This window comes from Etheostoma cragini, chromosome 14 (genome assembly GCF_013103735.1).
Source record: "Etheostoma cragini isolate CJK2018 chromosome 14, CSU_Ecrag_1.0, whole genome shotgun sequence".
Classification (NCBI taxonomy): domain Eukaryota; kingdom Metazoa; phylum Chordata; class Actinopteri; order Perciformes; family Percidae; genus Etheostoma; species Etheostoma cragini.
Window position 1 is genome coordinate 14604951 of NC_048420.1, and position 12905 is coordinate 14617855.

The following is a 12905-nucleotide window of genomic DNA, read 5'->3' on the forward strand; positions in this document are numbered from 1 at the left end:
CCCCCCCCCCCCCCCCCCCCCCCATCATCATCAGATAGCTACTTGCCTGCAGGCAAGATTGAGACATTATCATGGGGTGAATCATAAAACTTGGCCAAGCTGAATCCACAGGCAACTTATAGCATTTTAGCTTTTTAAATACATCACAATAAAGCATTTGAACAGTTTTTTGTATGACTGTAAACATAATCTGGTCATATCTGGTTGCTTAAACCCAGGGAAGAAAATGAATACCGTAAAATGTTGCGTTTGCAGAAACTGTTGTGTAGCACATCGACAAGGCATGAGTACTTGCGCATCCGAGCATGTGTGTGTCTGTATGTCCTTGTCACAATGTGTTTGTCAGCGGGTAGTGTTACATCTTGGTTTAGTGACAGCATCAGTTAGTTGCCTGAGACACATAACAGATCATGTTCGCAGCGCCACCAGCAAGAGGGCTGAGAGTTGGTGCCGGCCACAGGGTCCGGGAGTAGATACTGTCAGGCAGCTGGGAGCAGGAGAAGTGCAGTGGCATATGTTGTATGACAGGGAAACGACTGGCTGTTGTCGAGCAGAGGGGAGAGACAGACTAGTGGCCGATTGGAGTGACAGCTGTCGGGACAGACTGTGTGTGTGTGTTTGTGTGTATGTGTGTGTGTGTTGTTGTTGTTGTACTGCTGTCTATGAGAACCAGACTGAGCTTTAGACCCTGCAAATGAAGACAATATTGTAAAGTGACCTTATTTTGGGAGGTGGTCTTTACTTTTTCCTTAAGGTATGCTTTAAGGTTAAACTAAATTCAGGTTTGGGAGATACATCTGAATCAGGATTTGGCTTCAATGTCAAAGTAAAAGCAAAAAGGTAGTTTAAAGTCAAAGTCATGCCCTAAGTAATATCACAGGAGATTTTGAGGGGTACATCATTGCATGAATATGAGTTTGTACGCATACAAAAAACATAACAAATAAATTGGTTTTTTTTTTAGATTGTGATATGTTTGGACTAAATTCCACTATTATTGGCAAAAAAATATTTAAATTAGATTAGAAAGGAATGTGGCATTCTCTGCCAGAGCTACACACCACAACATAACGTGATAGAAAATACATCCTTCAGGATGGGAAATTAAAATGAGTTGGTTTCAGTAGTGTAAATTATAATTAGTTTACAGTAGGGGTTTAAATAAGGCAACTACTTCCGCTCAAGTCAAATAAGTGTTGTTTTTAGAGCGCAACATCACAAATTTGCCTCAAAAGGACAAACACCCAACATGCTTGGACCATAAATCTAGGTAATGAGAAACTCAAAAAACACAAAAAAAAAAACTTTGGACAGGAGACATCCTACACAAAATTTATTTTTCTTATTTTCTCTTCTTGCAATAGCTTTAAAGTTTTACCTCCTCCGGCCTCAGTACACTAAAATAAGCAATCTAACAAGGTAAAACTCACACTCAACTCTGTCACAAGGGGTCGTAATAAGACGTTTTTTTTAATAGATGTTGACCTTTTGTATTTAATGACAGACCTCCTGTTTCTACCTTTGACTGCTTTACATTACTTTTCATCAAATATCCATAGGTTTGTGTTTTCCTAAAATAGGTCTATTTTAAAATCTATATAATTTGTTTTTATTTATGCAGTTATATTTCCGTATATAAGAGTTAATCTGAATTTGTGTCAGGTCCTTAAAGTGTATTGCAGTCTCAGGTTTTGGATACTGAGGCCCTACTGTGACAATAATGACTAGACAGCAAGCTAAAATTCTGAGCGCCGTCTCAGACAGGTGGACACTGGAGATTTCCCAGCAGTCACAGCATGCACGTGACTGGAAACGTTCTGTATACCACGATTGTTAGAGCGTGGCATTCCAAGTGCTTAGGTCAAAGATTCCTACCTGCACCAGTGCAACATAGGATGCTATAAATACAAGCAACCACTAAATGCAATATAATTCATTCATTGCAAAAAATAGTTGAAAAAATCAAGTTAAGGATAATTATAAGCTTAAGAAGAGGTAGTGTTCTCTCATTTATGAATTTGTGGTACTTTTCTTTGTCTTTTTCAAACATCGCAATTAATATTAAAAATGCTTTTGAAGTTTTCATCTTTATCAAGAAGTCCATCTTCATTTCAGAACCAAGAATGAGACCTTAGCTTTAGAGGGAAAAGAAGTTTGTGAGAGCATCATAATGAACCTGCTTTAAACGCTGTAAAGATGAAGTGTGACATTCCAGGTAGAGAGAGACATGCAGGAAGAAGAAGGCATATCCATCAGATTAACACACAGTAATTTCTTCCTGGTCTGGCTCGCAGCATCAGTGATTTATCAATGCAAAGCTAATAGCATCAATATGAATCTAACTAAAAATCAATATTTCATTACCTAATTGTTAGTGGGAATGAAGAAGGATGATTGTACAAGACAGCGTTTGAGAGCATCTGGAGTTCACAGAGACATCTGGAGGACAAACTCACACAGTAACTGCACTCTCAGTTACAACACACTTTCAAAGACAAAATCAACGGGCACGGTTTCTAGACGGTAAAACACAACAAATAGACAAAATCTAATGATTTGTTGCATAAGGTTATACTATAATGCACGGTTAAAATCATGTTACAACCTTACATCTTATCAAATAGATTGCCACCACAACACCACACACACACACAAACGTCTCAACAGTCCATTCAAAATACTCACGGTCCCACTAAAAGATATCAAAGCCGGACAGTCATCATGGACATCCATCACTTTTAGAGTTAGTTGGTAAAGTCATTTATGTAATTTGGTGACAAGGATGCAATCAATTCAGTGTGAATCCCTTTAGCTACTTTGAAAGAGATATTGCTCACACTGGTAATGCTAAAGCTTTCAATAATGTCTTGTAAAAGCCTAAATCTTACCTAAAATATTAAGTCTTGGATTATTACATTATTTATTTTAGAATGTTTTTATTAATAGCCATTTGTACAATCACTAGCTGGTTTCTACCAATCAGTTATGATTTGGACCCCGGGATACAAGGTGAACACTGTAGTAGTCAAGTTGTTGGATAGAGAACCAGTAGTAGTGTGGCTTCCTAAGGAGAAGGCCTGAGTGCAAAGCAGAGCTTAGCTCCTCTTAATAAGACATCCCAGAAAACATGATTTGTGAAATGTATATGTATTAAAATATGCTGTATTTTTGCTATGCATTTCTATTTTTCTTGTATCTTCATCATCAGGAATCGTGTGTATATTTAAACTATAATTGATGTATGATTCATTCATGAGTGTGATTAATCACAAATTCACTAAAATTACTGGCATGCATGCTATTCTTGCCATCATCATCATCAAAAGTGTGGCAGCGCATAGAAAAAAACTTTATTCACTAACTCAAAGAAAATCAAAACGTTCCCACCCAGTCTGGTTTGTTGATACTTGACCCTCACATTAGCTGTTTTAATTGCTCATTTTTAAGTGATGGTTAACTTTAACCATTGTTGATCTAGATCCCTTGAACGCAGGCTGGCATGCTCGTTTTTTTTTTTTTAATGCTTGTAGCCTACATTCGTGCGTTGATAGGAGTTTTGGTCTTTGACCTACATCATTTCTTATTTGTGCCAATAAACACAACACAGGCCACGTTTTAGATTTGATGTTGTAGGAGAAACCGTGCGGCAGCACACTGGATACTCAATGTATTGTACATCTTTGGGTGATTTCCGTCCCGAGTTTGTTGTTTCTGCCCTCAAGTTCTTCTTTACATGTTATTTTCCTGTCAATAGCGGGAAATTACAATATATATATATATTTCTTTGAGGTAATACTGTCACTATAATTATTCCTGTTTTAATCTTGAAGTTGTAAAACACACATGTATTTTGTCACAAGACTGTTTGCTCAAATAACAGCCAATTTCCACTAAGACATTATTTAAAAGTGAAAAACATGATAAATGTTTAAATGATAATTGTAATTATATGAAGCACCTGAATATATTGTACTAAACTAAGTTTTCAACTAACAAGACATTACCACAACTTATCTTTTTTAAACATGTATTTAAGGCATGTGAGTGGTAAGACAACTGTATAAACGCAGTATGATCAAAGTTTGCGGTTTCACTCGTGATGTACTAAGTGTCAGCAACCTGAGGTGAGAAAATGAATTTCATCTTGTTCTTGAACTGTGTAATTCACCATCTTGCTACACATTGCTTATTGTGCTTCCTTCAGCAGTTCCTGAAAAGGTAAGAAAATAGACTATTTGCAATAAGTCCTTAAAGTCAGGGTCAACAGAAAATTGAACAAGTGTGACATTGAAGAAAGCAGAATATCACTTTTGTGCCACAGTTTCAAAACACATGTGCCAGAGCTATAAATGAAATAAGAGTTTGATTTGTTTAACAATATCTGTGTAAGAAGGACCCATTTCAAAATGTGCATATCTACATTTAGCAGAAAAAAAGGTTGGGACTGTATCATAGCTCCCTGAGCTTTTTCTTAACTCCTTGTATACATGCAAGTTAATAGGCAGTGACTATTTTGTTATGTAAACTATATTCCTAAAACTGATGTAGACATTCTGATATTCATTCTCTTGACCTGTTATCCTACAGGAGTTCCAGAAAAATTAAACAGCTGTTCATCGCAATTTAGAGCATGTACAGTCTACTGCACAACACTGCACTATTTCCTCTCAAAGGAACTCTGGAATAGAGATGCATTTGGCTGTTAATGGAACGATAGTTGGAGAAATAAATAGCATCTCTAACAAGATAAATAAAAGACCTGACTGTGGACATGAATATGAGAGTGTCTGTCTGCATCATCCAAGACCTTGAAGTTATCAATACTTGTTAAAAAGACTAAGAGAATATTATCTTGATCGTGCCAAAATAAATCTCTCTGCTAAAGGTATTATTTATTATGTCAAAGATCTCAATGCACGCCAACACTTGTTAATGCTTTTGTAATTTATGAAATGGTTATTTACAAGCTTTGAATCTGTAGCACAGAGTGGAAAGAGGGGTTTTGGTTTAATTGCTCTAGAGCAAAGTACACGACAAGGCCCAGGGACTGGAAAGAAGCCAGATCTCTCCACTGTCGGACACTAATAACACATCACAGTGACAGAGATGCGCCTCCTCTCTACCTTGCTGTATTGATCTTCCATCTCACTGTTAATAGTGCTGTTAAACACCAGCTCTTGGCTCTTTACTGTGTCCAAGCCCACTTAACAATAAAACTCCCCCTCCGTTTACCTTTTAAAGTGCCTGAGAGGTGGCGAGACCGCCGTGGGCAAAACGGTTGTTGGTGGACTTACGGATTCAGGATAACAGATTCACATTTGTAGTCCCTAAAATGTGTCTTACTTAGTTTAAAGCAAAGTTTTATTTTAAAAATTTGTATTCTGCAAATATTTTGGTTTAGTAATACCTGCAATTCCAATAGCAGTCCTTTGACATGCTTAGCTGTACTCTGCATTTAGTGCTTATAAGCAAAAGTAATGCATATAGTCCCAAGCCTTTGGTTAAGGACTTGTGTTTTATTAGTTGAATGTTATAAAATATGACAAAATGCTCGCACACACACACACACACACACACACACACACACACACTTTTAAAAGCATAGTTAAAGCATAGTCTTTGTTGGGTGCAACCCAGATTCAGGCTAAAGCAATTTGTCAAAATTTGCCAACCTTTTGTCACAAATCCACATAGCAGAAAAAACTAACTCTGCATGTGTCTGCCTTGAGCGCGCTGAGATTAGAAAGACAAAAACTGATACATTCTTACAGGGGGCTGTCGTGTTTGTGCTTTGAAACTTTTTTGATAGTGTTTGAGCATAGCTCCTTTTAAGCAAAAAAAACAACATTTGAGTAACTAAAGAGGAGCATAAGTGCGATGTTTGTTGTTTTTGATTTCACTGCCTCCTCAGGAAGGAATTTCTAGCTTTGGTCGGGAGGCTTTGAAGAGAGTTTTCTTAAAAAGGTGTGCAATTTTTTTCTAGTCTCGAAACAGCATTTGATTTTTATTTATCCTGCTAATGTCACGTATCAGGCGCACACACAAAATGCACACACACTCACAGACATACTTAAATCAGAAAGGATAAGACAGAATATACAGCGTATACCACTGGGTAGAAGCGGAGCTTCTCACTGGTGAAGGAGGACAACATTGTCAGCTCATCCCTGAGTACTTCCTGGTTAAAAGCTTACTGAAAGCCACCAAAACAATCGGGATAGATAACTCTGCTGCAGTTTGAACAAGCAACATGACTAAAATGAAATTATCTTTTCCATCTCTATTTTGTGATTTTGAGAAAAAAGCATGAGAAGAGATGGCTCATGGCCAGCCTGCTGCATTTCCATTTCCTGCAAATATGTCCTTCTGACCCAACGATAAAACACTATTGAACGTACACTTTCCAGGTCTGAACAATAAACACACATTTTCCCCTGATACATGTTATTCATCACAGCGGTGAGTTCTGGCTGTCCAACTCAGATGCTCAGACTACGTTCCTGTTACCAAATGATTCATAAACTCTGCTGAGTCTGCACTTTGCCTGAATGTGTGGACATTTTTCTCCTGAAATGTTCACCATAATAGCTCCATTCTGAATTACAGCATGTTGCCAAATTAGTCATCCTAATTTGACAAAAAAAAGGTGAAAGGACAGAGACTGACACTGAAAAGAGCTTCAGCTATAGCATCTATGCACTTTTTGAATGAATTCAGTTCCCTCTAGAAGAAACCCTGCACATCTCTCTCCGTCTCTGCACACACTGTCGGTGGAACTGCAAATCAATACAGCTGGCTTTCAAACTGCATTACATCAATCAATACCGAAGCTGTAGCAGCTGTAGATTATCTTTGTTTCTTTATCCATCGTAATTTGAAATGACTCAACTGAGAGATGATAGGTAAAGTGAAAGAAAAGGCACGGCTCTCGGATCCCTCAACAGGACACAGGACTCGCCATTTCAATGTTCTTGAAAGTTGCTTCCTCTGAAAGGCCAGGAGGGAAAGAGTTGATGAAATATTCACTGCTGTCAGAGTGTCACGATGTAAGATGGAGCCATTCACATATCATCACTATTATCCTTTTGTAAACAAACACATTTGTTCTGATTAACTTGTAATTAATGAACGAAGGATCTAACATGTAAAAAAACAATCAAGTTTACAAGCACTCAAGTAGACAGCTGTTTAAGAAAGAAAACATTTAATAAAATGTAATCAGATAAAATGAATGCTAAGTAGTATTGAAGGTTAATATCAATCTACTGTCAAGCATGAAAAGTAATACATTTTGTAAATGAAACTTTTTCGCCAACTAATAATCAGTATCCTCAGTGTACAAAAACTAAGGTATCTATCCTCATAATGAAGACATTCATGTTGCTTGTTCACATGATTTTACAGGTGTGTCCATATTGCACATGAAAACAGCTTTGTTCTACGGAGTGGGTAGTTCTTCTAAATAAACGTAATGAATTACAAATCTATTTCTTGTCCTGCATATTGGATTTGTGTCAGAGGAAAATTAGTTAGAAAAAGTGGAACACAGCAAACTTTGTTCATTTTCATCTAATAAATATATTTTGCAGTGCAGAATAAATGTCATCTGATTCATGCAACTGTTTCTAAGACACAGTGACGCTGACAAATCAACGAATGATGCTGAATAGTCAAAGACTATTATTGTTGTCTAAAGTGTGTGTAACATTGTGGCTGTCTTGGATGGCTCATAATACAAAGCAAGCTATATCTTCTCCTGCCTTAGGCCCAAAACCAATGTCCACACTCACGCACTAACTTTAAAGGCATGTTCCCGGTAAGTCTGCATGGGCTTAGGGCTGATCCTACTGTTAAATCGCACGTGCTTGGGGGCTCTCTAGCAGACATTTTGAGCCCTTTATGCACACTTTACGTGATTTCTCATTTATGCAGACCTTGCCTGGGGGAATAACCTACAATTCATAGCGTTGTGACGTTAAACACAAAGGAAAGCCCAGAAGGGTTACCAAAAAAAAAGAAGCTAAACAAGAAGGACTGGCACATGGGTGTTCAGTCTGTCCTATTAATTTACACAAACAATAATGATTTAAGATGGTACATGAAATCTTTTATATTATACTGGTCATTCAAACTCAGTATAGAATAGATATATTAGAGTATGTTGTTTCAGTCTTTTCTATTTTACAAGCAGCTGGAACCTCTTGCATGTCATGCCGCTTTAATGTAAAAGTGAGTAAGATTATTGTTTGTTTTTTAAGTGAGTGCTAAGATGTCTGGCTTTTAATACATCCAACTCAATTAGAGTCAGAGTTGCGCAACAATTCATACAAAGAATATCTTTTTGGGTTTCAAAACCTGCAGTTTTTTTTTTTTTTTTTGCCTAATGTTATGGTTCTTTTGATGTGGGAAAAATGCAAAACCGGAAATGTGTAAAAGGGACTTTTAGTTCCTGCTTTAGTTCTTGACTTTGGTTCCACTGGTGCCACAGTTCCTGGAGCTTTATGGTAAAAAATGCTTGCAACTTTATTTAATTTTTTATTAGAACAAACTAGTTGAATGTCAGGTCACTCCCAGATAACACATAACGGTATTTAGCATCATGTGTCACAGTAAATTTACTAAAATCATTGTACTTCTAGCAATCATGTTTGCGTTGTCCAATTTTTCATTTTTTCAAAGCTTAAAAATCCATTAATAGATAAGCTTCTGTAAAATATCGTGAAGAAGTCATGAGGGATTAGGCTAACAATACATTTCAAATTTAATTGGGTATGTTTGCAAAGCAACATTTTGTGTCTGAAGTATTCTTCCGCCCTTATTTCAGGGTTTAGCCTGTACCAGACACTTCTAAAGCTTAAATGTTGTTGCACTTCCTGTTGGTCACCAACAGAGGTCGATAAAGGTCATGGATGACTTCATGTCCTGTGGAGCACATAGTGATACAGCGCTCAACATATTAAGGTAATGTGATATTTACAATCTGCCGTGTGTCTTGCACTGGTTCCAATCTCTCTCCAGCTTTCCTTCAATTGTTTCCAGTTTAAATGCTTTACTGCCCTCTGAATACCCTTCTCTCTTTGTCTCACACACACACACACACACACACACGCACACGCACGCTCTTGCTCTCTTTCTGGCCCCGAGGAAAGCAGGGCAGCTGCAAAAGGCCTCACCAATGCGGGCTGACGAGAAGTGACAGCTCTCTGTATCACTCCCTGGCACTGACAACTGACAGATGGATACCACTCACACACACCGCAGGGGAGAGAGAGAGAGAGAGAGAGAGAGAGGAAGAGAGAGCGCTACAGAGAGGGATAGAGCAAGGGATGGAATCAGAGGTCGAGGAAGGGGAGAGCGCAAAAGAGGATGATTCTCCAGCATTCTTCTCTTTTCATGGGGCTGTTGTGCGATTGAGTGCTGGGTAGAACAACAAGCTTGTGTCAGGCCAACCTGAAGCCCTTTTCTCTTTCCAAGACACAAACATTAACAAGTGAGTGAGTGCAAGCACATTGCACACAGTACTGCAAAGAAAGAAAACACATTTCAAATAAAATTACAGATGTGAATATCTTACTTTTTAATATATTACATAATTATTAACTCCTTATTAACAACAACCTAAAGATTGGACAACACTTTCTAGTCATATTTAATTATCTATTTGTGCTCAGGTTTTGCAGGGTGACCTAAAAGTAACTTAAAGTAATAAGCAGCAAGGTATGACCAGGACAGGATGAAATTACCATTCCTGTTCTTCAGTATTTATTTTATGTATGTGTTTATGTATTAAACAATCTTTGTTTTCTTGATCACTCATATGCCAGACGTTTTAACATATTGTCATAATAATGTGAATATATTGCCTGATTCATGCCAACACATTCAACTTGCTAATGTGGCGATATTTACAGTCCTCAGTTCTGACACTATGATGCATCAGAGGGCAATTTCTGATCCCTGATATCAACAAAATCATTTTCATGTAAAATGAGAGAGGCTGGAGTAGAAATGTAAATATGTTAATGTTTGCGTTAATTTTCTGCATTAATGCCGTTTACATTATCAAAAGATTATTAATATATCCACTGTTATGATGGAGAGAGAGAAGATATTTCTGCTCTGCTGTTGACAAATGCTGATGGGCTTGTTGGCTTGCACCTGCTTTTATGTCAGTGCCAATAATGCAAATGCAAAATGGAGCAAGGATAATGGAAGCAAAGCATTTCACACACCACGTCTGTATCATCATGCATCAACAGTTCAAGCCCAGTGGTGTCAAACTTCAGCTGGCATATTTTGCAATAAATGATGGAAATAAAGAGCATCCGTCTACAAAACTCCATCAGAGCTACAGATCTCTCAACACTGCAGAGGGCAACAACATGCTGGAAATATTCGATTTTATTTTTTTTCCTTTGGCAGAAACGCTGGTGTAGAAACATACATTTGGGATTAAATCACTCACCTTACAAACTGAACTACAACTTTGACAGTTTTACATTTCAGTTTTAAGGAAGAGCCAAATGAAAGGAAACCAAACTAAAGGATGTAAAAGGTCAGGGATTCCTACATTTTGATATATTGACTATAATGTAACACTATGTACAAATTTTCTCTAGATCAAAAACTGGCTCCTGTTCAATCTTCATTATGGCCAGAAAAGGTTTTTGGTTGCCATCAAACCACTGTGTAAGTCATTTTGTATTTAGTTTGGTGTAGAGCTGACAAAGAAGTAAATAGCTTAGTTGATTAACTGATTGGCAAAAAAATATTTAGAAAATTATTTGCAAATAGATCAATCATTGATATATTGTTTTCAAGCAAAAATGTTCTAAATACTGAATGTTTGCTACTTTACTTTTTATGTAACATTTATAAATGTAACCATAGACCAAAAAGGAACTAGGATGAACACATTTCACAAATGTATTACATTTACGAACTAAACGAGCAATTGAGGAAATAATCTACTGTTTGATAAAGAAAACAATCATTAGTTCAGCCCTAGTTTGGTTTACTATTATTTTGTCACATATAGGGAGTAGACATGAGCATCACACTTTGCTATGATAGGGTATTAAAATATTTCTTCTATTTCTAGCAGGCTATATCAATTGTGACCTGCTGAGATATCAGGGGAAAATCTGCTTGCTTTTGGCATGTTTGGAATTCTATTAAAACCCACACCATCATCAAATATATTTTTAAAGCAAGGCCATTTCTTGCAATTGTTTAACACATTAAAAAGTTTAAAGTAAATGGTGCTCAAAATAAATAGTGTTGTGAGATTTTTATATATATATATATATATATATATATATATATATATATCCATCCATACACATACATACCCACACACAAACACACACACAAATTGTGTTGCAGATATGGAAGCAAACTAATGACATGGACATCGCTGAAAAAAAAAAGATAGATGTAAATTTTTTTTTAGAAATACATAAACCATGTGCCTGCAGATACAAGCTTATTGCCTTAGCCACAAAACAAATTTATTTTCACCTTGGTTGTTTGGCTTGGTAGCATTCACGTGCGATTTAAAAGCCAGGTGGTGATCATGGCGACTGACTTAACTGTGCAAGAAAGTGGAGAGTGAAAAATGGGGAAGATGAAAGGAAGTATTGTGACAGTAAAGGAAATATCTGGGGAATAACGCTAAGAAGACCCAAATCAAAATGGACAGACTGTGCATGACAACACCAGACACTTATGGCTCAGAAATATGAATATTACTTTCTGCATCTTCTCTTAACTGGAAAATCTACCCAAAAATGCAACACTTCTCACTGAACACAATATTAAATTAAAAGTCTCCTCGCAAATCCGTCACTGTGACTGCCGTAAACCTCTTTCTATTCTAAGAAATCTGATTTTACACTTAACTGAGAGCCACACAGGGGGAAGTCGGCATTCAAGAGAAACATGCTCATATTTGATTTTAAGTTGGCACACACTAAGCATCCGCACTGAGTCTGATTGAACTAATAAGCTCATGCCTGAAACCTTAAGTGACACTCTAAAATAGCAACAGTGTCAAGTCTCAAATGGGCAATGCCACACCAAGGCGATGATGACACGAGTATTGTACATAGGAGGTGAAAAGTATGGTAATGTTGTCAGTGCGCCCTGAGGCCTGGAGCCATCACACAGCAAAACAAGAAGCTCTGCGGTGTGCTGTCTCGTTACCGGCTGGCACATATTCTGTCAGTCTTCCTAATGCCAGACTGCTGCTCTGATTACTTCCTCTCCACTTCTTGCATCCCTCGCCGACTGCTTGACCTTTTGTAATTACGTAAAATTATATTTATTGTTGCTATTTCCAGAGGGTAAATCTCAGTAACATGAAAACTTGTGATCATGATAGTTTGAGTCTCATGTGATCATCATGACTACAGTCTCTCATGAGCGGGATGGCTAGTGTTGATGGCTAAAGGCTTGTTTTCTCGGAGAGAACGGAGTCTGATGAGTTTGATTCTAAGCCAGGAGAGAAAGGGGGCTCTACTGCTGTCTGGAAACCCTGGGAACATTTAAGATGTAGTCACATTATTGCTTGTGTTTTTGATCTTGAATCAATGTGTTCTTTTGCACAGTATTTGTTTTGACAACAAAAACAAATGCATGATCTGTAATTGCCCTCCAGGATGACACATTTCCCTGATTGGATGGCCCCTATCGGCAGGACATACATTTTCTGTGCCTTTCAAAAATCTCACAAAAATAAACAATGTTTCATAAATCACACAGCTATAGTGAAGGTTTGTTTAGCTAGAGGCAAAAAAAAAACTACTTGGTTGAGTTAATCCGTCAACATAGTTAAATAAAAGGTGTCTTGGTTTGGTTGGGGAAACAATCATGTTTAAAAGAAACTAACCCCGATAGTCCGGAAG